The sequence below is a fragment of the Rhipicephalus microplus genome, unplaced genomic scaffold, assembly GCF_043290135.1.
Source record: "Rhipicephalus microplus isolate Deutch F79 unplaced genomic scaffold, USDA_Rmic scaffold_50, whole genome shotgun sequence".
Classification (NCBI taxonomy): domain Eukaryota; kingdom Metazoa; phylum Arthropoda; class Arachnida; order Ixodida; family Ixodidae; genus Rhipicephalus; species Rhipicephalus microplus.
Genome location: NW_027464623.1, coordinates 1,829,728 through 1,854,479, shown reverse-complemented (window position 1 = coordinate 1,854,479; position 24,752 = coordinate 1,829,728).

The window sequence follows — 24,752 nt, the reverse complement described above, 5'->3', positions numbered from 1 at the left end:
TGCGTGCGAGTCAGAACATTGACGTAAGCTAATCTCCAAGCGACGTAAAAGTAATTCAATCTCATCAAAGTTTTCACCCACTGGCGGCGTCTCTGGTAGTGGCCGATTGTTTGACGTGCGCAACCAACCAGCGCACAAGAAGTTGGCTCTATAGGAAAAGCCTCAATATACATGATCATGTGACTCTGGCACAACGTTCACGCTAGCGCAAATCGAAACACAGCCTTTCTACTAGTGATTGTACTCGGGGCGAGCGTTCCTCGGATGTTCCCGCTTCCTGGCCCGGTTTCACTGGGCACCGGATGTATTCCTCCACAGTTCAGGCTTTCTTCGCCGCCTCACATTTCGTCGAGGCAATTTCCAAGATAGCGCACGCAGACTATGGCAAATTCGGATACGAGCCACTATATTTTGAGGTCACCCAAGTTAAAGAAAAAGTACGATTTTTTCACCTCCAGCAATGCCTCCCCGAAGAACAGAAGAAATGCTACCTATGGTATCATGAATATAACAGTGTCAAGATTCTCGGGGAGTGTTTAAAAAAAAGCGCGCTTGTTTGCAAGCGACCATAGTTGGCATCGAATTTTGTTTTTGGGGAAACTATTATTCAGAAAGGCTGGCTTTTATCCTGAGTATACATGCGTTCTTCAACATGTCCGACTAGCGGCGGTGGTGTGTAACTACGAATTGAGCCACTGGTCACATGTGCTCATAAATACCCATGATTCAAAAGAAAATGATAGATGAAGTCGTAAAGAACGGAATCTACTGGAGTATGTTGCGATGCCATCGAATAATAGTTCTTGGAAGTATTCTTCTGAAAACACCAATGTGATTATGAGGTACATCACTTTGGATGACTTCGATAACTTTGAGCATCCGGGTGTTATTTGATGACCCGCAGATCTTGGTATCACGTTTCGGCTGCGGCGGCTTTGTTTTTGTTGGAGGCGAAAACTTCGTTGGCCCATGTGCTTAGAATTGGGTTAAAGAAGCCCAGCAAGTCGAAAGCCCAGCCTTGGCCTACGCAGTCTCTGTATTCACATGATGGTCTTGGGACGATAAGGCCCACATATCTATCAATAAGTGGGTGTTGTTTAAAGTGCACCTGAATATAAGTTCCCACTATGCTCAATATTTTAGCCTGCACTAAAACGCAGTGAACACGGCCGGGACGCCATGACGCAATCAAGTATCCAGTCGAGCCGCTTAACCCCTAGACCACTGGGGCGGCTGGTGACTTCATCTGGTCACGTTATCAAATAATCACGTAACGATGAAACACTATACGCACTGGACGAATCCCATTATCTGATAATCTGCGTGAAAAGAGCAGAGAGACCACTGTATTCTCAAATGAGAACTGATCATTTGTTCTACCTTTAAAACTTTGACATCTGTTCCGCGTTTACAATCTATTCCACTAAACAAGCCAAATTTTGTTAAAACAGCTGCACTATCCAATTGTTTCATAGTAAAATGTTAATCAGCCTTAGTCTGTGACATTGCGTGTAATCGCGGCTATCTCTCGCGAAGGTTGTCTGACTTTCTTTGGCTTCAGAAAATTTTGTCCCAATTTAAATCAATTTTATTACACGCATTTCTGTCGCCTTAGGTAAATCTCAATAGCCATGGTGTTGGTGCAGCGCTCACAATGCTCGCACGCTGAAACGGAAGAAAATGGGCTGTATCTTGACTGCGTTGGTTGCATTTTTATGGCGGAGAAATGCTAAAGGCTCGTGTATTTGGACTCATGAAAATACATGATTAGCATACCCCATATGTTTAGAATTGTTGGAGCCCCACACTTCAGCGTGCGTCACTATCACGCCTTGGTTTCCTTCTTCTTCTTCTTCTTCTTCTTCTTCTTCTTCTTCTTCTTCTTCTTCTGTACGAAAGTAGGGATGACAAGCCAAAAAAGAAGTACACAGGACGAGCGTAGTTTCTTACAGCGCTCGTCCTATATCTTCTTGACCTGTGTATTTTGCTTTTTTCTATGTGTCTCCGGTGTTTTCACAGAGGTATAATAAAACTATGAAGTGTTTTGAAATTGCCCACCTTGTTAGCTTACGTGAAAAAGATTACGGCATATCCACGGAGTGAATGATGATGAATGGGGTGAAGCGTCCAACCGTCCATCTATCCCAGCATGCGTTCGTCCGTCTGTGCATGCGTCCACGCGTCTGTCTGTGTACGTCCAGCCGTCCGTCCGTCCGTCCGTTTCTCTCTCTGTGTGTATTTTTGTCTGTCTGGTGATGACCACGACCTGCCGCGTCTCTTTGCTTGCCTTGATTCATGTCCCACCAACGAGGCGACGAGCACGAGCCGTCGCGGCGCTTCGCACCCACCGCTCTGCTTCCACCATGCGCCCACCTACGGCGACAATCCAGGAAACTGATAGAGGCACTTGTTCCCCGTGTACCCAGGCACAGCCCGCGCAGCTGTCAATGGGAGAGTAGCGGCATAGCGCTAGCTAAGATATCCTTACTCAACTGCACTTTGTATGTATTTCTATGAGACAACGCCATATACTCTTCGCGAGATACTGCCTTTTCTTGAAGACGATGGTTGTCTTTCTTAGGGACATTATACGCAAAACTTTGGTCTTCATGCACATTTGTCTGTTTGTCCACCCTTAACGATACCCCAAATGGCCGACCCCATCCACAGCGTCCACCAATATTGCTCAAGCTTCAGCATTCATACTTGTGCCGTTGTCAATTAAAATTTAATAATTTCGAATATCTGAGGCATCATAACCACACGTCAATATTCTGTATGTGTGCCTTTTTACTAGAAAAGGCATGCATAAGTAATTATAAGGACCTTAGGGTTCATCACGCTGCGCTGACCATGCAACGCTTGAACGAAAAGGCAAGTGTTTCCAACGCTTTGCTAAGATGACACGGTGGTGGCACCTACCCGTCGCCTTGCGTTCTACACCTTATCACCACCAAGACAGGCGCGCACGCCACACGCTTCGTTTTTAAGATAACTGCCAGATAGCACTCATGTCTCACGTGTGCCGTGACTTGATGCCGTTCACCTCCACTGCACGCTCGAGGCATTCTAACGCAGCACCTCCAAAATACAATTCACCGATTTTATGTGCGCAGAACATCAAATAAACGTTTTGTTCACTCTCTACAGACGCAAGACTGTCGTCTTTCGACGGCGATTGCAGAGTGACATGCAGGTACGGGGCCAATGTTTTCCTGTTGATTTCGTCGGCCGGTTAGTTACGCCTGAATGCAGGACAAGGACAGGACAGGACAAACAACTTTATTTGGTCCTGAGAGGCAAGGCAGCGGGCCAACTATGTAGGTCCCCACCCAGCCGTTGGCTAGTCCCATGTCGGAACAGAGAGGCCATGCCTCTCTGCTCGTTCACGGGCCCTCTGGACAGCCTGAAGCTGGACGTCTCGTCTGGGGTCTGTGATTGCCGTCGTCCAGTCTTCTTCTGTTTTAAAATCCTGTAACGCAGGGCACTGCCAGAGCATGTGACTCAAAGAGCAAAATTCCCCACAATCTGGGCAAAGTGGATCAATATCCGGATGAAGCATGCTCAGAAAGCCCCTAGAGGGGTAAGACCCCGTCTGGAGCATGCGGAGCGTGCTTGCTTGTGATCTGTGGAGCTTATGATGGGGAAAGGGAAAAGTCTGTCGCTCTCCTCTGTAATGCAGGACAAGATTAGACTTTTTTATTTTTGTTGCTGCCTGTAGAACTTTTATATTGCTCGCTTTGTGCCCACTTGAAGTCCTTTGTAGGTGCCCTGGCTAGTGGTTCACAATTATCTTGGCAGGGCAGAGGTGGCCACAGAAACATACAACTATTTTTGTGCTATTACACGACTGAAGATGGTTCCTTCTTAGTAATGCTGCAGGCGTAACACTTCGGTAAAATTTTGAAACCATTAGCCAGAATCAGGAGAAATGTCCCCCACGTTTGCTTCCAATTTCAGTGCACTGAATCAAAGACTTCCATTTCTCGTGGGAAAAAATCTTCACCGCTGGGCACGTTTCGTTTACCAGGCGAATTGTCACCAGGCGAAAGAAATTTACCCCTTCTCTTCAGGCATTTTCAGACAGGCTGAGATGCCATGCTGTCCACGTGTACGTTAGATGTCCCTTAACGACAGCATTATTTTTGGTAATGTATTTTCAAATAGAACTGTCAAAGACACCTAATACCAAGTTGGCATTAAGTGCCTTAGGTGCATTCGCTGCCGCTACGATCCAACAGATTGAAACAGGTTCATGCAGCTGCACTCAACGTGAACGCTGTAGGAATTGCGAAGCGGTGATCCATCTGTCCTGCAGCGACGAGCTCAGGGAGCGTGTGCTAAGGCTTCAGTTGAGTCTGCGACGAGGCGCTGGAGTGGGAGTTGACCGGGAAAACGCAGCCTGTGAGCGTGCTCACCGTGCCGGAAAAGCGAGCCCTGTCACTCCAAATCTGCAAACTGATTGTTGTCCGTGGCGAGAAAGGAAATAATCATTTGTTTCGTGGTGGCACCTTTTCCCCTCCCGCTTTCCTTTCTTACGTAACAGACTTGGTCACCCACCATAATTTTTGTATTTCCTCCGCCCGAGAAATCGGCACAAGTGTTATAGAAGCTGAAGAACGCAGCGAGCGCGTATCGTAATGATGATAATTCCTCTTCGTGCTAACGGTACAACGAAAAGCTTAAGTAGTTCCAGAAACAGAAAGCCGCTGCTGCACACTCCCCATGACCAGTACCAAGAGAAAAGACTCAAAACGAGCTTACATGTTCAATACATCACAGATAACTGTAATCACCGTCTTCATCATGTCTTATCTTCATTCTGGAAAAAAAAGTACACAATCTCACACAACAGGAACCATGAGTAGTATGCGAAGCAGCGTAAGGGTCGACTTAAAGCTCCGTTGATCACGGGCACCTTGCCCAGTGTTAACTCGTTCTTGCAAGTTGGAGCACACTATTGATTCACTTTATTTTTCTATTGCTGTTACTCGTCCCGAACTCTTGTTGGAGCACGAAACGCAGGTTCATCCAACACCGCCGATCGCCACGCCACGCGGGAGCACGTGGGTTCATCCCTCGTCTAAAGAACCTCGTTCCCCGACGACCTCATATAATTGCTGATAGAGTGTAAGGAGTAGAAGTCACAGCGAATTTACACAGTCCCTTACACAGACCGGAACGCGCTAACGTTTGAACGCAGTACTTGCAGTACTTGGGCGAGCTGTTGCGCATGTGCAGTAAAGTTGGTTAGGCACACCTGCTGGAACTCGGTGAAAGCTGCTTCGTATGTATAGAGAAAACCTACCCACACAATGTCATGGAAATGAATAACAAAGGCGCAGGCTCTTCTTTTTCTTTGAGCATAAGGACAATGTGCGCACAACGTTCCCCTGCACCCCTTGAAGAATTGTATCTTAGATTGTGCATTTGAGAAAACATCTCAATCATTCCGATTAGTGTTGCGGAGTTGCCATGGACTCCAGAGTAATTACACATTTTCGTGACTCTGGAATAGAATGAGGACGACGCTGCAAAGAATAAAATGGAAATGGAGTCACTTCTTTTCCCGAAAATATATAGAGCACGTTTCCGTCTACGCGCTGCTGTGGTTCGGTGCCTTAGCCACTACACCACAGCGGCGGGGTCTATACAAATTACAATAGGAAGTTATTACACAAAAGATACATTTCTTCTCGGCACCTAAGTCGACACAGGTGTGCTCTGTCAAACTACTTCGCAAGCCTTTACAGATTAACAGCCTCGGTACTGACGCCTCACGCAACATCCCAAGGAATAACCACGAGGCTGCTTTTTCTGCCAAGTTGTTTTGGGGGAGTCAAATTAAATATAGGAATGTGATGCAACATGAGAAAACTATGCAGACGAAGAAGCAAGATTCCTATACTAAACTCTATGCACCAGCTAGCCCGGTAACGAGTTTTTTAAAAGATCGTTCCTTGAAGAGCAGGGTGAACAAAACGGAACAAGTTATAGCCTCCACGTGACGTCATGCAGGCACAACATTAATTCAATGTGACGGCTTAGTTTCAGGGTGAAAACGGCGTCGCTAGAATGTTACTAAGCAGCTGTACACGTGTAAAGGAACCACCATGCGATGTACTGACAACGCTAACTTGATCTCACAGAAGTTCGCGTCTCACCATGTCGGCGTTCAACATGTCTGTTTTCGTGACGTCACTGCGAGTCATCTATACGATGGCACACCACTACATCAAAAGCACTCACTAATAAGTGGTTGTATTCGCGCCAATCCCAGCCAGCCTATGCGCAAATGTGTGCCATGGCGCAACGCATATCAGGATTGCGGAAACGCTTCACGCGCTTGCAAGCAAGACCTATCAAAATCCAAAATTTTTGTGTGGAATGCGTTATATGAAGGGGGATAAGTTAGAAGACTATGTACGACAGCAACGAGTAACATAACGTGAAGCTTCGGCGTGATGATATGTCATATTGAAGCTTATGAAACTTTTCGTTATCTATAGGCTGATAGTAATATACAATCCCTTGTTTCCAGAAGCCCCACCGTCACTCCACCCTTGGTCTTTGTTTAGATCCAGACCACACTCCTATCAAACAGGGAACAACTAGCTGAATGTAAACGTTCAAGGCTCTGTTTTATTTTTTTCCGCTTTGAATTTCATTAAGAAGTGTGCTTCGCGCCCGCTGGAGAACACGGGGACGAACTCCTGGAGAACTCGGTGAAAATTATGGGCATCATTTCCGCATCGAGTGGTCGCGGATTGAATTCTGATAACTTTTTCCCCAGATGCGAACGCGTGGGTTGCGACAGTGACTAATTGTGGGCGCAACTCTTTCGCTCATTAGTTCTAATTCGCCCTTTCTCTTCCCATCCGTATGTCCCAATCTCTCCCTTCCTTTCACTCATCATCTCTATCCGTATCCCATAGGCGGGTTAATTTGTGTGGTAGAGAGCTGCGTGAAGCGTTACTCATGCGCAAACGTAATGAGCTTTGACGCTTCCCCTCCTTCGGGCGCCCGAACTAGGTTTGGGCGTCTGAAGCAACCAATCGCGGCAGATGAACCAGTGGCGCTCAGTTTCTAGCGCGAAAAACTGCCTTGGGGTGGTGTGATACGAGGGAGACCTTTCAGGCTAAGAGGTCAAGTTTGTTAGCTCAAGCAAACACGTACAGAGTAAGAAAAATAGTGCAACATTAAAAATAGTTGCCGCACGAAACAGAAATAACTATATTACTGCAAAAAGCTGTTAAATTGCATTTTGGGTTAGGGGGCCGGTAAAATGCGAGAAAAGTTTGAAAGTGGTGAATATTATTTTTTATTTCCCTCTTTACTACAAAATGTTTTTGCAGAAACTTTCCTTTCGGTAGAAGGTATGCACTGCGTAAATAAGACCATGTTGCTAGAGTTCAACGGGGTCCTTTAAAATTAAATATAAAAATGCACCAGATGTCTTATTTGCCCCAATCTGCCGAACAAAACGAAAGTAAAGAAATTTCATATCTTCAGATTTCGTAGTGGAAGCTTGAAGTTCAAGCAGTGGGCTCCGCCCCGCCACGGTGGTCTAGTGGCTAAGGTACTCGGCTGCTCACCCGCCGGTCGTCGGATAGAATCCCGGCTGCGGCGGCTGCATTTCCGATGGAGACGGAAATGTGGGCCTGTGTGCTCAGATTTGGGTGCACGTTAAAGAACCCCAGGGGGTCAAAATTCCCGGAGCTCTCCACTACGGCGTCTCTCGTAACCATATGGTGGTTTTTGGGATGTTAAAACCCACATATCAATAAATCATTTTGCTAAATATGTATTTTGTTGAGCAATTGGACATCATTTTATCATTCAATGATTGAAGGCTAGATATGTTCTGGCGCATTTTCTTTGCTACTATTTGCCGTTTTGTGCAAAACTGCATGGACATTTCGTGGCTTCCAAATTCGTCAGCCGCCCTTTGTAAGGTGATGAGTTTAGAATTCTCTAACTTTTCTTACTTTTAAAATTTTATGAAAAAATATCTTCGAAACTCGATTTTATGACGTATTTGTGAAATGCTTGACTTGGAGATTCTTTAAATTTTATATGCGCCTTTTTTTGAAAGCATTTTTCGGAACTCGGTACAACCTCGATGTAGGAGCGCGAATGGAGTGATCCCGGTCCTCAGCAGCGGTCAGTGTTTTTTGATGTTGTTTTCCACCCATCAAGATCTTTATATTTCTTGCATGTCCCAGCCCTCCTAGAAGTATGACGTATAATGAGTATGAATCAATGGTTCACTTAATAAAACACTTTCTATTTATTTACTTATTTATTTATTTATTTATTTATTTATTCGAGTACCTACAGCGCCCATTTTGGGCATTACAGTAGGGGGGAGGAGACATAAAACTTGAAATTGATACAGGGTATGAATACCGATAACAAAACAAGTAAGCATGCTGAGCCTATACAGTGTGTACACATTCTCGGGAACACGAGGCAATCAAGGAAAAGTAAAACACAAACAGAAATGCAGACAGAAATTGGCATCTTTCATTTCAACAAAATTGTGACAGAGCATTTTGAAATGAGGGTGGCGGGGTGGATACAATATATTCTGGTAGGTTGTTCCATTCGTGTGTGGTTTTCGGGAAGAAGGAGTTTTTGTAAGTATTTATGCGACATCGGTATTCGCGAACTTTGCGGGAGTGATCTAGGCGAGAGGATACATAAGTGGGATCTTTAATGTACACGTCTTTATTTAAGCCAGTGCTACCAATATAAATATTATGAAATAGATTTAATCTTAAGAATTTGCGCCTGTCCTGCAGGAGAGGCCAACCCAAATGTTTACGAATGCACGAAGAGCGGTTAGTGAAATCGTAGTTACCAGACACAAAACGCGCTGCTCGTTTCTGAACCCTTTCTAGCGCATTAGTACATATTTTAGTGTCTGGATCCCAAGCCACAGAACTGTACTCTAAAATTGAGCGAACGTTAGAAAGATAGAGCGTTTCCTTTAGTTTAGGTGGGGCCTGTTTAAAGTTACGCTTCACGAAGTTCAATACACGGCTCGCTTTAGCACCGACGTATTCAATGTGGTCGTTCCAGGATAGGTTGCTCGTAAAGAAAACGCCTAGGTACTTATATTTAGACACAACTTCCAAACGATTGTTTCCAAGAAAGTAATTCGTATTTAGAATGTTCTTTTTGTTTGTGAAGCGAACGGTATTACATTTTGAAAAGCTAAGTGTCATGTTCCATGTGGTGCACCATGATAACACAGCATTTAGATCACTTTGTAGTTGAGCAGAATCTTGAGCAGACGTGACGTCACGATATATGCAGCAGTCATCTGAATACATGCGCATGCGGCTGGATACTTGTTGGGTTATATCATTTATAAATATCAAAAAAAGAAGGGGTCCCAGAACAGATCCCTGGGGGACCCCTGATAAGACATCGACTTCAGATGAATTCACTCTCTCGAGAACAACCCGCTGTTTTCTACCAACAAGATACGCTTCAAGCCACTTCAACAAAGAGGGAGGGATATTTAGAGCAGACAGTTTAAGTAATAATAAATTGTGTGATACAGAATCAAAGGCTTTTTGAAAATCTAAAAATACACAGTCCACTTGGCATCGATTGTCGATCGAGGCCGCTATATCATGACAAGATTCAATTAGTTGAGTATCGCAGGACAACCCTTTTCTGAAACCGTGTTGCGTAGTGCAGAAAAAGTTATCTTGAAGATGGGAGATTGATTGATTGATATGTGGGGTTTAACGTCCCAAAACCACCATATGATTATGAGAGACGCCGTAGTGAAGGGCTCCGGAAATTTCGACCACCTGGGGTTCTTTAACGTAAGATGGGAGATTAAATTGGTATAGATAATGTGTTCCATCAATTTACATATTACACAAGTTAGCGAGATTGGTCTGTATTTTTTGTTCGCGTTTTGTCTCCTGCTTTGAAGATAGGGGCAACGTTGGCACTTTTCCAGTCGTCAGGTAAACAGCCAAGCTCCATTGATTTTTCGAAGAGCAAGACTAGAAATGGTACAAGTGAGGCAGCACAGTTTTTAAAACATAATTAGGAATAGCATCAGGACCAGGTGCCGCATTTACCTTAATTTTTTGTTGCAGAGCTAAGACTCCACGTTCAGTAAAACATATTTCAATCATTTCTGAATTTTTTCTGACTAACTGAGGGCCGCTGGGTAGGCAAACTGATTGGGTGAAAACAGACTGAAAATGAAGATTGAATCTCTCAGCTTTGCCCTTTAAGTCTGCGCTGAAGTTGAGGTCATCAATAACATCTGGAATCATTTCCTTCACAGCCTGCTTGCTTTTAACGTACTTCCATACTTCTTTCGGGTTATTTTTGATCCTATCAGTTAGGCGACCCAGATGCTCAAGTTCAGCACAGCGCATCTGTTTAGCAACACTCTTGTTTAGTTCTTTTAACGTTTCATGTAGCTCGCGTTGTGGTGTCTGGTGGTACTTTCGATACACGCGGTGCCTGCGATTAATCAAGGCCTTGAGGCTGCTGTTCATCCAGGGCTTACTAGTTCTACGCTTCGAGGAAAGCACCCGTGACGGAACACTAGTGCGTATCAGTGATAGAAGCTTAGTTTTGAACAAGTGCCATGTAGTATTCAAATCCAGGTTGGTAGCATGTTGTCTGAACTCCGGTAAAAACTCATCTAGCTCTCGGGAAAGACAGACATAATCACCGCGATTATAATAAAACACTTTTCGCGGTAACGGATTCGGGCGGCGCACGATATCGCAAGTTATTGTTCCAACAACGACTTCGTGGTCGCTTATACCTGGTATTGTTGTGACAGAAGAGATTAGAGTTTGGTCATTGCAAAAAATTAAGTCAAGCACATTATTGCAAAAAGAACCTAGTCTGGTAGGACGAGATACAAACTGAAATAGCGGATGAGCGTTAATCATTTCACAAAAAGCAGAGTACAGAAGCGACGACGTGTTAGATTTAGGCTGAAGATGGACCCATTCGATGTTTGGCAAATTAAAATCGCCCGCCAAAATAACACGCGTTGCATCTAGAGCTAGTAAAATATTGCTAAGCTGAAACAATGACTCGGAGCCTTTCTGTGAAGGTGGCCTATAAAACGACCCGATAGCCATTGCGGAGCCGTTAGCGAGGATAACCTTACACCAGACCGTTTCGCATGATGGGGTATTTAGGTTTATCGGCACGCTACTGATAGCACTGTGGACAAGGACGAAAACGCCCCCACCATGCACATTGCGATCTTTTCGATATGCCATATAGTTCGGCGGAAAAATTTCGCTGTCAGTTATGGTGTCATCCAACCACGACTCAGTGCCCACAACGACGTGTGGCTTTACTAATTCAACAAGTGCACCAAACTCCTCCTTTTTGTTCTTGAGGCTACGGCAATTTACTACAATTATTTTAAGTTCCGTTACAGCATCTGTCTTTTCGCGCTATAGAAGTTGAATTCGTGGCTATCGGACATTGCACTTCACGCTATCACCAGCCGCGTCATACCTAAAAACTTGTGTGCCAATCTTGAGCTTACTGAAGTTCAGCTTGAAATCACCACCGCGTTCTCTAGCAAACTGGAGTAACTTTTTACGCTCCAATCTAACCTTTTCAAAGTAGTCTTTGCTGATAGAATAGTCGGTTCCCTTTAGTTTTCGCGCAGCGGCAAGCACCCGTTGTTTTTCTTTAAATGACACGTACTTCACTATTATCGGCCTGTTGTTTTGCTGTGAAAAACGCCCAAGCCTGTGGGCTCTTTCTATCGATGTTACAGAAGCATCAACGCTTAGTTTTTCGCAGCAAAAAGTCAAACTTCGTTCTTCAGATTCCGCCCACGTTTCACCAGCGGTATCATCAAGACCATAAAATAGCAAGTTATTTCGGCGTGATCTATTTTCTAGATCGTCTTGGCGTTCGCGCATGGAGGCAAACGATGCAGCAAGTGATTCAACGCAAGCCGTCACTCCCCCTACTTCTTCTTTCAAAGGCGGAACACATGATGCGCTGGCTTCAGCACGCTCGACCTTAGCCGCGAGATCAGATACGTTTTGTTTGATAGCTTGTTGCTCATGGCGTAGGGTGCGAATTTCATCAAGAATGTCTGACTGCTTCTGCAACATCTGAGGGGTTTGCATGATTGCAAAAAAACATCTTTTGTTCTTGCTCCTCGGAAAGGGGGCCAGGATTCTGCTCGATATCGCCGGACAGTAGCAAAAGCAACCCAACAATAACTTCTCCGCTTTCCGAGTAATTTGTTCCAACATGAAATAAATCACAAATAAGCACACTGACACATGTGGGATCTGACGCCAGCTTTCTAAACGGTTTTCCATATACACAACGATAGGAATAACCAACCTGCAGAAACAGTAGGCGTAAATGCCTGGCGTCCATGGCGGCGCCAGATCCCGGAGTGGCAGGTTGAGGTGCCTGCTTAAGTAGTATCCTATCCTGGTGGGACCAAGGTTGCCAGAGGATGAGACGATCGGCTGCCGGCAGCACTGTCATGTCCAGTGGCGGGTTGCGATCCCAAGGGCATATGAAAGCGGGGCACACGTGATTCATGTCGGCATTCTTGATAGGAAACAAGCACGCTGAGTCGAAGGTGCCGCAGACGGTAGTCATCACCTGCATCAGCTGCAGAAACAGTAGGCGTAAATGCCTGGCGTCCATGGCGGCGCCAGATCCCGGAGTGGCAGGTTGAGGTGCCTGCTTAAGTAGTATCCTATCCTGGTGGGACCAAGGTTGCCAGAGGATGAGACGATCGGCTGCCGGCAGCACTGTCATGTCCAGTGGCGGGTTGCGATCCCAAGGGCATATGAAAGCGGGGCACACGTGATTCATGTCGGCATTCTTGATAGGAAACAAGCACGCTGAGTCGAAGGTGCCGCAGACGGTAGTCATCACCTGCATCAGCTGCAGAAACAGTAGGCGTAAATGCCTGGCGTCCATGGCGGCGCCAGATCCCGGAGTGGCAGGTTGAGGTGCCTGCTTAAGTATTATCCCATCCTGGTGTGACCAAGGTTGCCAGAGGATGAGACGATCGGCTGCCGGCAGCACTGTCATGTCCAGTGGCGGGTTGCGATCCCAAGGGCATATGAAAGCGGGGCACACGTGATTCATGTCGGCATTCTTGATAGGAAACAAGCACGCTGAGTCGAAGGTGCCGCAGACGGTAGTCATCACCTGCATCAGCTGCAGAAACAGTAGGCGTAAATGCCTGGCGTCCATGGCGGCGCCAGATCCCGGAGTGGCAGGTTGAGGTGCCTGCTTAAGTAGTATCCCATCCTGGTGTGACCAAGGTTGCCAGAGGATGAGACGATCGGCTGCCGGCAGCGCTGTCATGTCCAGTGGCGGGTTGCGATCCCAAGGGCATATGAAAGCGGGGCACACGTGATTCATGTCGGCATTCTTGATAGGAAACAAGCACGCTGAGTCGAAGGTGCCGCAGACGGTAGTCATCACCTGCATCAGCTGCAGAAACAGTAGGCGTAAATGCCTGGCGTCCATGGCGGCGCCAGATCCCGGAGTGGTAGGTTGAGGTGCCTGCTTAAGTAGTATCCCATCCTGGTGTGACCAAGGTTGCCAGAGGATGAGACGATCGGCTGCCGGCAGCGCTGTCATGTCCAGTGGCGGGTTGCGATCCCAAGGGCATATGAAAGCGGAGCACGCGTGATTCATGTCGGCATTCTTGATAGGAAACAAGCACGCTGAGTCGAAGGTGCCGCAGACGGTAGTCATCACCTGCATCAGCTGCAGAAACAGTAGGCGTAAATGCCTGGCGTCCATGGCGGCGCCAGATCCCGGAGTGGTAGGTTGAGGTGCCTGCTTAAGTAGTATCCCATCCTGGTGTGACCAAGGTTGCCAGAGGATGAGACGATCGGCTGCCGGCAGCGCTGTCATGTCCAGTGGCGGGTTGCGATCCCAAGGGCATATGAAAGCGGGGCACGCGTGATTCATGTCGGCATTCTTGATAGGAAACAAGCACGCTGAGTCGAAGGTACCGCAGACGGTAGTCATCACCTGCATCAGCTGCAGAAACAGTAGGCGTAAATGCCTCGCGTCCATGGCGGCGCCAGATCGCCAGATTCTAAGGCACTTCGACGCCTTGTTGGTGGGTTTCGCCCCTGCCAAGTGCCCAAATTGAAAAAAAATAATGTTTTCGTTTTGGCACCGTGCACAAAATGAACCAAACGTTTGGTAATATGTAGGTAGTAGTATCAGTAACAAAATGAATTTGTAAGTCGTTGCACTGACGTCAGAGTATCTCCACACATGCATCCGAAAATTTGGTAAAGCAAAATTTCGCCCCTTTTGGACGGGTCACGAACACACTGACACCAGCTGCGTAATCCTTTCCACACGAATGCTGTCTGAAATGACACAAATCTGATGACTAAAAAGGTAGTCGGCTACCCGCAATTATTGCTTAAATAGAGAAACAAAGAAAAACAATTTTGTGTTAGCTACAAAAGTCGGCAAAGTCAAATATTGCGTTTTGCTCCATGTGTCATTTTGCTCCTTTCTACGCAAATTACATTTCTAAAAATTTTAAAATGAAATTAGGTTACGCGACGAACCGCAGAGGGCCGAAAATAACATTACTCTGCTAATTCCTCTGAAAAGTATTGAAATTGCTTTGATATTGCTAAAAAAAGTCGCCTTTTCTGCATAGCCCATTTACTTTTAAATGCGAAGCATTTCTTAGCAAACTTCAGCGACATTGAGCGTATCTATCTATCTATCTATCTATCTATCTATCTATCTATCTATCTATCTATCTATCTATCTATCTATCTATCTATCTATCTATCTATCTATCTATCTATCTATCTATCTATCTATCTATCTATCTATCTATCTATCTATCTATCTATCTATCTATCTATCTATCTAACTATCTATCTATCTATCTATCTATCTATCTATCTATCTATCTATCTATCTATCAATGGATGAATCAATCAATCAACCAAGCTGCTTACAACTTATAGCTCTCCTGGCCGTTTGGATAATGGTATCAATATCAAACTTGGTATGACATAACATGACTGTATGACGAGCATATTTGACTAGTCATACCATGAAAATCATGATATTTATGTCGTGAGTGTCATGATTTACATTTCATGGTCTTGCTGCTCTTGTGCTGGTCTCGTTCACATGACATGTTGCAAAACTGGTATGGTATGACATGATTGCAAGGCGAACATAAGCGACAGACCCTAACATGGAAATGATGACATGCATGTCATGTAACACATGAGTCCTCACTACATGCGACGCTCATGGTGCGCTCGCAGACGTCTCAGCTTCACGTGTACCAAATTCGGTGTTACGTGATGCGAACGGATGACGAAGGTATGTGACTGGCGCGAACATGAAAATCAAGAGATGCATGTCATGTGACATTATGACTACAAGCCTCACTCATGATGCCCTCGCAGCTGTTTCGGTAGCTTCACATGCACCAAATTTTGTATTACGGGACGCGAATGAACGACAAAGGGGTGTGACTGGTGCAAGCATTATAATCATGTGATGCGTGTCATGTAACAACATGACTACATGATACGTTTATGATGCGCTTGCGGCCATCTCGCTAGCTTCACATGTACCAAATTCAGTAATACGTGACGCGAACGGACGACATATGTAAATGGCATGTCCAAACATGATAATCATAACATGCGTGTCATGTAACAGCATGACTACATGCCGCACTCATGATGCGCCCGGGGCCGTTTCGCTAGATTCATATATGCCAAGTTTGGTATAACGTAACGTGAATGGATGACGAAAGTATGGGACTGGTGCAAACATAATAATTATGAGATGTGTGTTATGTAACAACATGACTACATGCCACACTCATGATGGGTTCCGGGCCGTTTCGCTAGATTCATACATGCCAAATTTGGTATTACGTAACGTGAATGAATGACGAAGGTATGGAACTGGTGCAAACATAATAATTATGAGATGTGTGTGATGTAAGAGCTTGACAACGTGCCACGCTCAAGGCGCCGATACACTTGGAAGTGACCCGGTGCGCGTGTGCTCCAGCGTTCGTTTCGTCGCGTCATGCCGGCGATGCCACGCTAGGCACCGATCTGCCTGGTATATACTCGCAGGCACACATCGCACTGCGTTGCTTTGACGCATGCGGGTTTGAGCACGCCCGGCGTACCTTTGTCACGAAGCTAGGCAGACGCGGTGCATTCTTGGTAACGTGGTTGGTGCGAAACGCAGCATGTCGCATTACTCTCCGTTAGCCGCAGGGCTGTGCTGGCAGTAGTGGTCGTGTCTTGGGTCCGACCATAGAGGGTTCGCGTTTTGCTAGCGTATACCAAATTGGTATTGCCTGACGTCAATAGACGGCGAAGTTAAATGACACGTCCGAACACGACACTCATGATATGCGTGTCATGTAAAACATGACTACATGCTACGCTCATAGCACGCTCACGGAGGGTTCGCTAGCTCCACATATACCAAATTTGGTATAAGGTGGCATATAGGTGGCATAAATTTGGTATATGATGAAGGTAAATAACACGTGCAAACATAATAATCATGACATGGAAGTTATGTGCCGTATAATTTACCTCCGTTCGTAACGTTGTTCTGATTTTAAACTGACATATAAACCTTCCTCATTCGTGCTTCGCATATCATCGATTCCCACTGTACGTGGGATCTGCCAATTTTTTTTTATTTATACAACGCCATGCAAGGTAACCTCAGATGTCTCTGTATAACTGTCCATGGTTGAAAAATGACAGTTAAATTGACTTGCATTGGTTACTTTCATTTCTCGGGTTAATTTTACACCAGAAAGGAAGGTGACATGCTATATGTTGGTAAAAATGTACTTGAGAAAGTTATGAGCCTTTTTAAATATACACGTTTGACGATCCGTTACGTTACTAAGTCACCTGTCCATGAACGTAGTTTATTACATTACAGCCCCACCGCGGTGGTCTAGTGGCTAATGTACTGGACTGCTGACTCGCAGGTGACGGGATCCAATCCCGGCAGCGGTGACTGCGCTTCCGAAGGAGGCGGAAATGTAGGCCCGTGTGCTCAGATTTGGTTGCACGTTAAAGAACCCCAGGTGGTCAAAATTTCCGGAGCCCTCCACTACGGTGCTTTTCATAATCATATGTTGGTTTTGGGACGGTAAACCCCAGATATCAATCAATCAATTTATTACGTTACACACTGTAGCGAAAAGTAATATTTTATTGTAATTTTATTAGTGCTATGTCTGCTGCAATATTATGAGTATTCGGGAATATATCGTGATTGTTGTGGACAAATATGGCCTTTTTATGCGCTATATTTTATTTCTTACGTCATTGACATGAGCGGTGCGTTCATATTGTTAGAAGCTGCGATAAGTGACCACTGGAGAGTTTACGTGAGCTAGTGAGAGAAACGGCTAGCATTTAGATCGCACTGACGCAGTCTAAGTCGATGGTTAGATTCAGTGATACGTAATTTGCGCGTGACCACAATGAAACCAGATTTGAAAAAAAAAAATAAGTTTACACTTTCTATGTAAAGATCAGTAAACAGCAAAACTGTTCAGTTTGGGAGACATAACGTAGCTTTTTTGGCTGGTTTGGTTTGGTTTGGGAAAACTTTGTTTTGAAAGTTTCAAGGCGTGCGCTCTAGCACACGGTGGGCCACTCCCACGATGGGACAGTAAGGCCGAGACCTAGCGCCGCATCGTGGGCCCTCTGGACAGCTCAAAGTTGCGATGTTATGTCCATGCTCCATAAAGTGGAGTCCCACTTTCTGGACGATGCTGTATCGGGACCGTATACTGAAGGGCACTCTCAGAGCATGTGATGTAAGGTGGCCAAACCGCCACATTTTGTACAAATTTTGTAACCTCAGGGTAAAGCTTGTGGAGAAAGGCAGGAATATGGTACGTTTCTGTTTGTAATAATCGCAATGTCAGTGCCTGGGCTCTATTGAGCTTCCTATGTGGTGGTGGAAAGATTCTCCTATTCATAGCGAAATGTCAGGAAGTTTCATAGTATGTAGTTGGCGGATCCCTGTTCCCGAAATCTCCAGTTCGTTTTTCGGCTGGTGCTACATGTCTTTTCTTGGCGTCGTCTGAGTAGAGCGGAACCGCAGCCAGTTGCATACTCAGCAAGCATGTGCGAACTACAGTGCCAGAAATTGCCAGGCAATTCTGGCCGTGGCTTTCCCAACAGATGCGCGGATGTTCTGTTGCTCGTACTCGACTCGCGCCACACCGCACGATAGGCGGAGTGGCTGCATGGGATTGTCTGCGGCGGCTAATATAGGTGAGGCTGTGCTGCTGGGTGAGGTTGAACGCAGGCAGTGCGCAGCTGTGATTCGTTATTAATAGGCAATGGCGCTAGATAATTTTTTTTCAATACGGTGGACAATTTATTTTCAAAAACAAAAGCTCCGATCTTGAAAAACTGAGAAATAAACTTTCCGTAATTTTTTCTAACCTGAGGAGATAATGAGGTAAAACAAAAACAGTACAGCATAATAAAACTACAGAACTGAATCCGGGAGTAGTGTGCACCGAGGTTTAATAGCGAGGCGAGACAACAAAATCTTGAAGAATGAAATCTGAATAAAGAAAAAATGCAGCGCCGGAGACAACTTAGGGTCTCTCAGCAATAACATTAGAGAAAAAAAAAACTCCTGCTTGATTTTTCACAGCTCAGATATGATTTAGAAAAATAGGTGCAGTTCGCGCTGCGCGGCGGTAAACTGGGCACAGCGACGCACGCTTCTATCGCCGCTCGTTTACTCCCGTTTACTTCCCGTCGACCGACTCGTCTTGCTTCGAAACGTGTGGTTTCCTCTTCAATATCTGTTTCTACCTTTCTCCTTCTTTCTGGGCCCCACTTCACTATCCATATCTTCTTTTATACCCTATTCACCTCTCCTCACGCTCATCCCTATTTCCCACTTCTTGCTACTCTGTACTATACAAGACTATGTTGTGATCTGCTAGCGTGCCGGAGTGGTTTGAATGCTCCCTTTCGTATGGAGGATGCACCTGTTTGAATCTCGCCTCGTGAATTAATTTTTGTTTCGGCAATATTTCGCCTTGCTCCTTTCTACACCTTTTTTTTCACCTCCCTGTTTCTTCGTTTTTTAAATATAAAGCATCAAGGAGCGCACAAGCAGCAAGAATGTGAATTGAACTAATTACCGCAAGTTTTGAAATAAAGGTTTGTAATTTATTCGCGAATGCCCCCGGCACTTTTCAGCCCTTTCATTGTGTCCGCGAACTTTAAACAAGAGCGAGAGAAAAAAAGACATTGTGACGAATAAAGGTTGTTTTTCTTAGCTCATCCCATCGTACTGTCTCACTGACAACGTCACGAAAGGGCATCGTTTTCTCAGCGCCTTATTTCTGCGCGGTTTTGTTTTATCTCTCATTTTTTTATCAATACACTCCCGGACTAAGTCCTTCAATGGACCATTGCTAGCTGTCGTCAGAGTCGTCGGATTCCACTCATACAGATTCTCCAGACAGGGATGCTTGCCATCTTCACTCGAGGAAGACTCGGCTCAATTTCGCTCTTTGAGGACTTTTACAGCCTGGTTCGACGGGTGTCGGAGGAAAAAAAAAGGGGGGGGGGGAGAATGGGATGCGAGGAGACGGGGTAGTAAGGTAAGAGGAAGAGTTCAGTCTATTGTATATCTCGCCAACGCCCGCTCTATTTTATATCGCTTCGCTAGAGGAGTGAGTTCTCAGCTGCCCAGGAAAACGAACAGCATTAGAGACGATGGACAGCGGTCGTTCTGGTTGACTGACGCGCAAATTATTTTACGTCAATGCCATAGTGCACTGTGGGAGGGGATTATTAGTCTTCAGCCACCATTTTTTGAAATTTCCTGATGTGCATGGGAAGGTACACGTATGTACAAAACGGGCTCTCATACGTCAAGACACATGTTTTCTGCAGCTGAGGGAAATGAAGACCCACAGAAATGGAGTCTCCATCCCATCCTTGAATGACCATGTGAAATGAAAGGGAAAATGTGCCTAGCTTCTGCCGTATGCGTCCTGGAAAAAAAAAGAAACAGTGGACTTCCTCGACTTGCGAGGAATCCGGTGCGTAATTCGGGTTCCCGATTTGGTCTCTATGCTGGTGAGAGCTTGACATTAAAAAAGAGAGAGAAAGACCTTAAATAAAAAAAGGCTGAAGGGAGAACGACAACCGCTGTCCTTTTGAGTGGTGTGGAACTGGAGTGACCAAATTTGCACATCGCGCGCCGAGGATCTAGGATCAGGTAGCTGCTGAGTTTGTGATTTTTTTGTCATGTAGCTTGATTAAATTTCCGTTCTGTTAAGTTATTTTTCGACCATTGGTGTTCTGTTATACACCAAAACTTAAGCGTGCTTTGGCTGATGCATTAAGAAATAGGGTGCTGACAAACCATTCCTTCTCCCCCACCATTGATCAGGTGGGAAAGATCAGGCCTGTATTGAATGCAAAAAGAGAGTGAACAGATGACGTGCTTTTCGCGAAGGCCGGCGATTGGTCCCATACGGCAGCAAATGTGGGTGGTATAAAAAGCGTTTAATGTTACACATTAGATCCTCAGCCAGCCGCATCGTCCAAAGATACATGGTTGCTATAATCTCACGCGTTAAAACACTAACGTTTCGGACCCGAACTATTCAAGGTGCGGGTCACGATTGGCGTCTGCTTTCAATCATTAAAAGAGACGGGTTGGAATGTAAGTGGGGGGAGGGGAGTGCACCAGCTTGACTTCTCTGCCCCTTTCAGAGGCACCGACGTTGCGACGTCTTCGTCACCATCTCGTAGCCATTCTTCATTTCTGATATGTGCATTTACGGGGCTCCATACAATGATTCCGAGTTTTATCACCTTTACGCCGTGGCCCGTACGAACTACTGGTAATAAAGATTGCAGAAAAGACTCACCATTTCATTGAGAAAGGACATGAAATAGCCTTTCAATGCCTTCCATGTCATTGTAGATTAACTGGCAATGAACGGCCCGTTCTGCCCATACTGAGGACGATCAAATATCAATTCCGCTCTCCAGAACTGACGCTGCACGGGACCTCCGCATGCTTGCTTGCAAGCGCACCACGTCACAATGGAACGAGTCGCATTTCATCCATGCACGATTACGTACTTTAGACCCTACTCTCAGTCTTCGAATTCCTCCAATACTTCGCCGACGAGACTCTACTATGCTGTGCAGATGATGGTTGGGTGTCGCATTTACTAACGCGTACACGTTCCACATAAAAATCGTCGACACTGCTGCATGCGGCCATTGCGGCAGTGATGAAACAACTTGGCACATTCTGTGTGAATGCCCACAATACTGCTCGCAGAGACAGTCATTCTGCAATGCACTAGACGAACTGGACAACCAGCCTCTTTCGTAAGAAAGAATCCTGCGCTACCGACCGGACTTCATCACGCAGAAGAAGAATGTGAAGGCACTCTTGCGCTTCATGCGTTCAACCGGCCTCTCCAAATGATTGTGATCAGAACGCCCTGCATTTGTGTGCATGTGAATTTTTTCCCTAATTTTTTTTATACCTCTCTATCTCTATCCTCTTTCCGACTCTTATTTCTCCACCCCTGTACAGGGTAGAAAACCAGTTCTTCTAGGTTAACCTCCCTGTCTCTTCCGTTTATTTATTTCTCTCTCTATAAATCACCCCCTCAAAATGCGTTCATCACCATGGTATGTTCGTAAACAAAATTGAAAAATCTTGTTTCAGCTGCGAGACTCAGGGTTCAAACCACGTCTTATAGGACATGGGGTATGCCAACTAGGACTTAAATGTCATGACGTATAAATTGTTTTTCATTTCACCTTTCTCAAAAGGCGATCACTGCAGCCGAAACTGAACCAGCTGCTCAGAAGTCCATCGCCGATGCCCGTTAGGCATTAGAATGCACCTATAATTATTGAGCAGAATCACTAATCGGTGTAACATCCCAATGGCTGAGAAACAAATTAGTGTTATTGGCAAACACATATAGAAGCATAATCTCGATTTATTCAACGAAATCATGACTTTTCCAACCCCCCTTTTTTACCCAGACAAGAGCAACGGCAGACTTTGCTGTCGCCCACAGTTTGCGATATGTTTATGGTTTACGGAACACTACATTGCGTAGCTGTATACTGCAGTAAATAGAAAAAAAAAACAGACGCAAAGAGGATGATGAGAACTTCTTTCTCGGCGGCTGCCCACTCAAACACCCCGCGGAAACTTTGCGAGTCATAGGAACGCTTCCTGCGACTTCGTCAAAGTATATATATATAAACACGTATTAAGAAAATACGTTCGAGGTATTTCAGCTTAAAAACAACGCTTTAACATTCACAGAATGCGCCAAAGTCCCCCATCCAAGCGCTTACATTCTGATAAAGTAAATTCTTGTCTAAACACTTGAAATTTGCCCCGGCGTGGTGGTCCAGTGGCGAAGGTACTCGGCTTTTGACCCGCAGTTCGCGGGATCGGATCCCGGCTGCGATGGCTGCATTTTCGTTGGAGGCGGAAATGTTGTAAGCCCGTGTGCTTAGATTCAGGTGACCGGTAAAAAAAACCCCAGGTGGTCGAAATTTCCGAAGCCCTCCACTACGGCGTCTCTCATAATCATATGGTGGTTTTGGGACGCTAAACCACATGTATAAATCATCGATCACTTCAAATAGCTGTTTACGCTTTGAACGTGCGGGGATTCATTTCGTGAAAGCGTTCGCATAAGCACTTTAACTCAGTGCAATCTTGCATGACTGAGAGACAGCAGTTTCTTGATGCTGAATTATCCTTTCTCTTCTCGGAGACCCGAGCATGCGATCAACATTTCAGGTTCTCTCAAATTTCGTAAAACGCTATCACAAAGGAAACACGGGTAAGTAACACCTTTTCTTGGTACTGTGTACCACCTGTCAGCACAGTTTTTTTATTTTGATTTTGAACGTAATCGTTTATGAACTTACGATGGCAAGAAAACTTGTTCACCGCGCAGCGCGAGTCTTTTGTTGTCTGTGCGCTCCCTTCACGGCTCTTTTCCACTCTTCCATGAAACTTAGCGAGCTTCATAAATTACTAGCTTAAGTAAATAGAAGATTTTTAACATGTCTTGCGATACCACTGATTTATTGTTACATGTGAGGAGGGTAATAAAGGGGGTGAATTTTTTGAAAATGAAGCAAAAAAAATAAAATGCAGAAATTAAGGAAAAGGCAGACGAAATAGGTCATGTTATTGTTTCTTGTCGGTGCTAAATACTGCGTGGTGCGTTGAACGGGTAGGATATTGTTAGCTCTAAGTTTCAAGGGACATGTTCTGGTAATCGGACTGCGTATTCAATATAGCACACTGCTACGTACCCATAGCAAACTGTGGACTCAATTGCATTCAAATTGTTAATAAATGATGTGAAAACTGATCTAATTTTTTTATCGAACACGCAAAATGCACAAGACCGACAAGCAAAACGGAAGACAAGGCCTAATTCAAGTTTTGTGTGTTGAATGAGTGGGAATAAGCCGCATACCTTTTGCCAAGCATCTATGGATCATCAGCATCAACACGAGCGTTATGTTGGCTCATTTTAATACTAATTCCACCCAAGAAATATAGCGACTGACCAGTGTTTATAAGCCAGTTCATTCTTTGTCGAGCAGTGCCATGATTTATAAAGGAAGGGGCACTTTAACTTCCTTTCGTAAACATCTTCGTAGAATAATATTGGCAAAATTATCTCCTCTGAGACGCGTATATAGTAAAAAAAAGTCTCTTAACTGAAATAAAACTACTGATAACTCATATTTAAATTTACGAGACCAGCGATTCTGCAATATATGCTGTTAGATAGCATTGGCACTAAAGGAATCGCTGGTTATACGGTGACGCACCTATATAAGTCGACTTCGTCACTCAGATCGCGCCTTGAATCTAAGTATGAGTGAGCCAGGTTGTCTAGTACTTTTCTGAACTTGAGTGTGGCTTAGCCTGGTTGTGGCAATTTCGGGTGAGGTTAAGTTTGTAGAAAATATCAATACTTAAAGCAATAAGATGGGATGAAACAGGGCCTGCGTTCTTCTTCGGGAGCTGCCGAAGCCCAGAGCCATGAATTCGGTGGCTATAGTTCTTAACGATGGTTACCAAGATCTATACGTTTTCCCCCATTTCAACTTCTTTATAGAGCCCATAAAAAGCGACATGAATTTCAAGCGCTGCTACCTAGCCATGAAATCGGCAGTGCAGGGATGATCTTCAGGCATATGGTGGCAGAAGGTATGAATTTCAGAATTTATCGATGTTTTTTGCGTACGGAAAGAAATCTTTAATGTTTCACCAGGTGCGTTTGACAGCGCTTGCATTTTTTTATTGCGCCACTCTAGCACTTTCAGAAGTTTAAGTCCGAGTGTTGTTTAGCATCGCAAGCTGACGTTCTCGATTAACTCGTCTCTTCGTCGCTTTTCGTGTTGGCTATTCACTGTTCCTTTTGCCTTTTGAAAGGCGCTTGGCAGAAAGGTTTTCAGTGAGCGCGCCTGTGCCTACACGTGCGGATGATTTCAATGCGGCGAGTATTGAATAACTTGGCAACGACACTGTGGCGAGTGGAAACGCCGTGTTTTCCGTCTTTTGAACTGACGGATATGGCCTCCAAAGGAAGCTTACCGTTTTGCCATTCTTTGGGTGCCGGCAACGTAGAACTG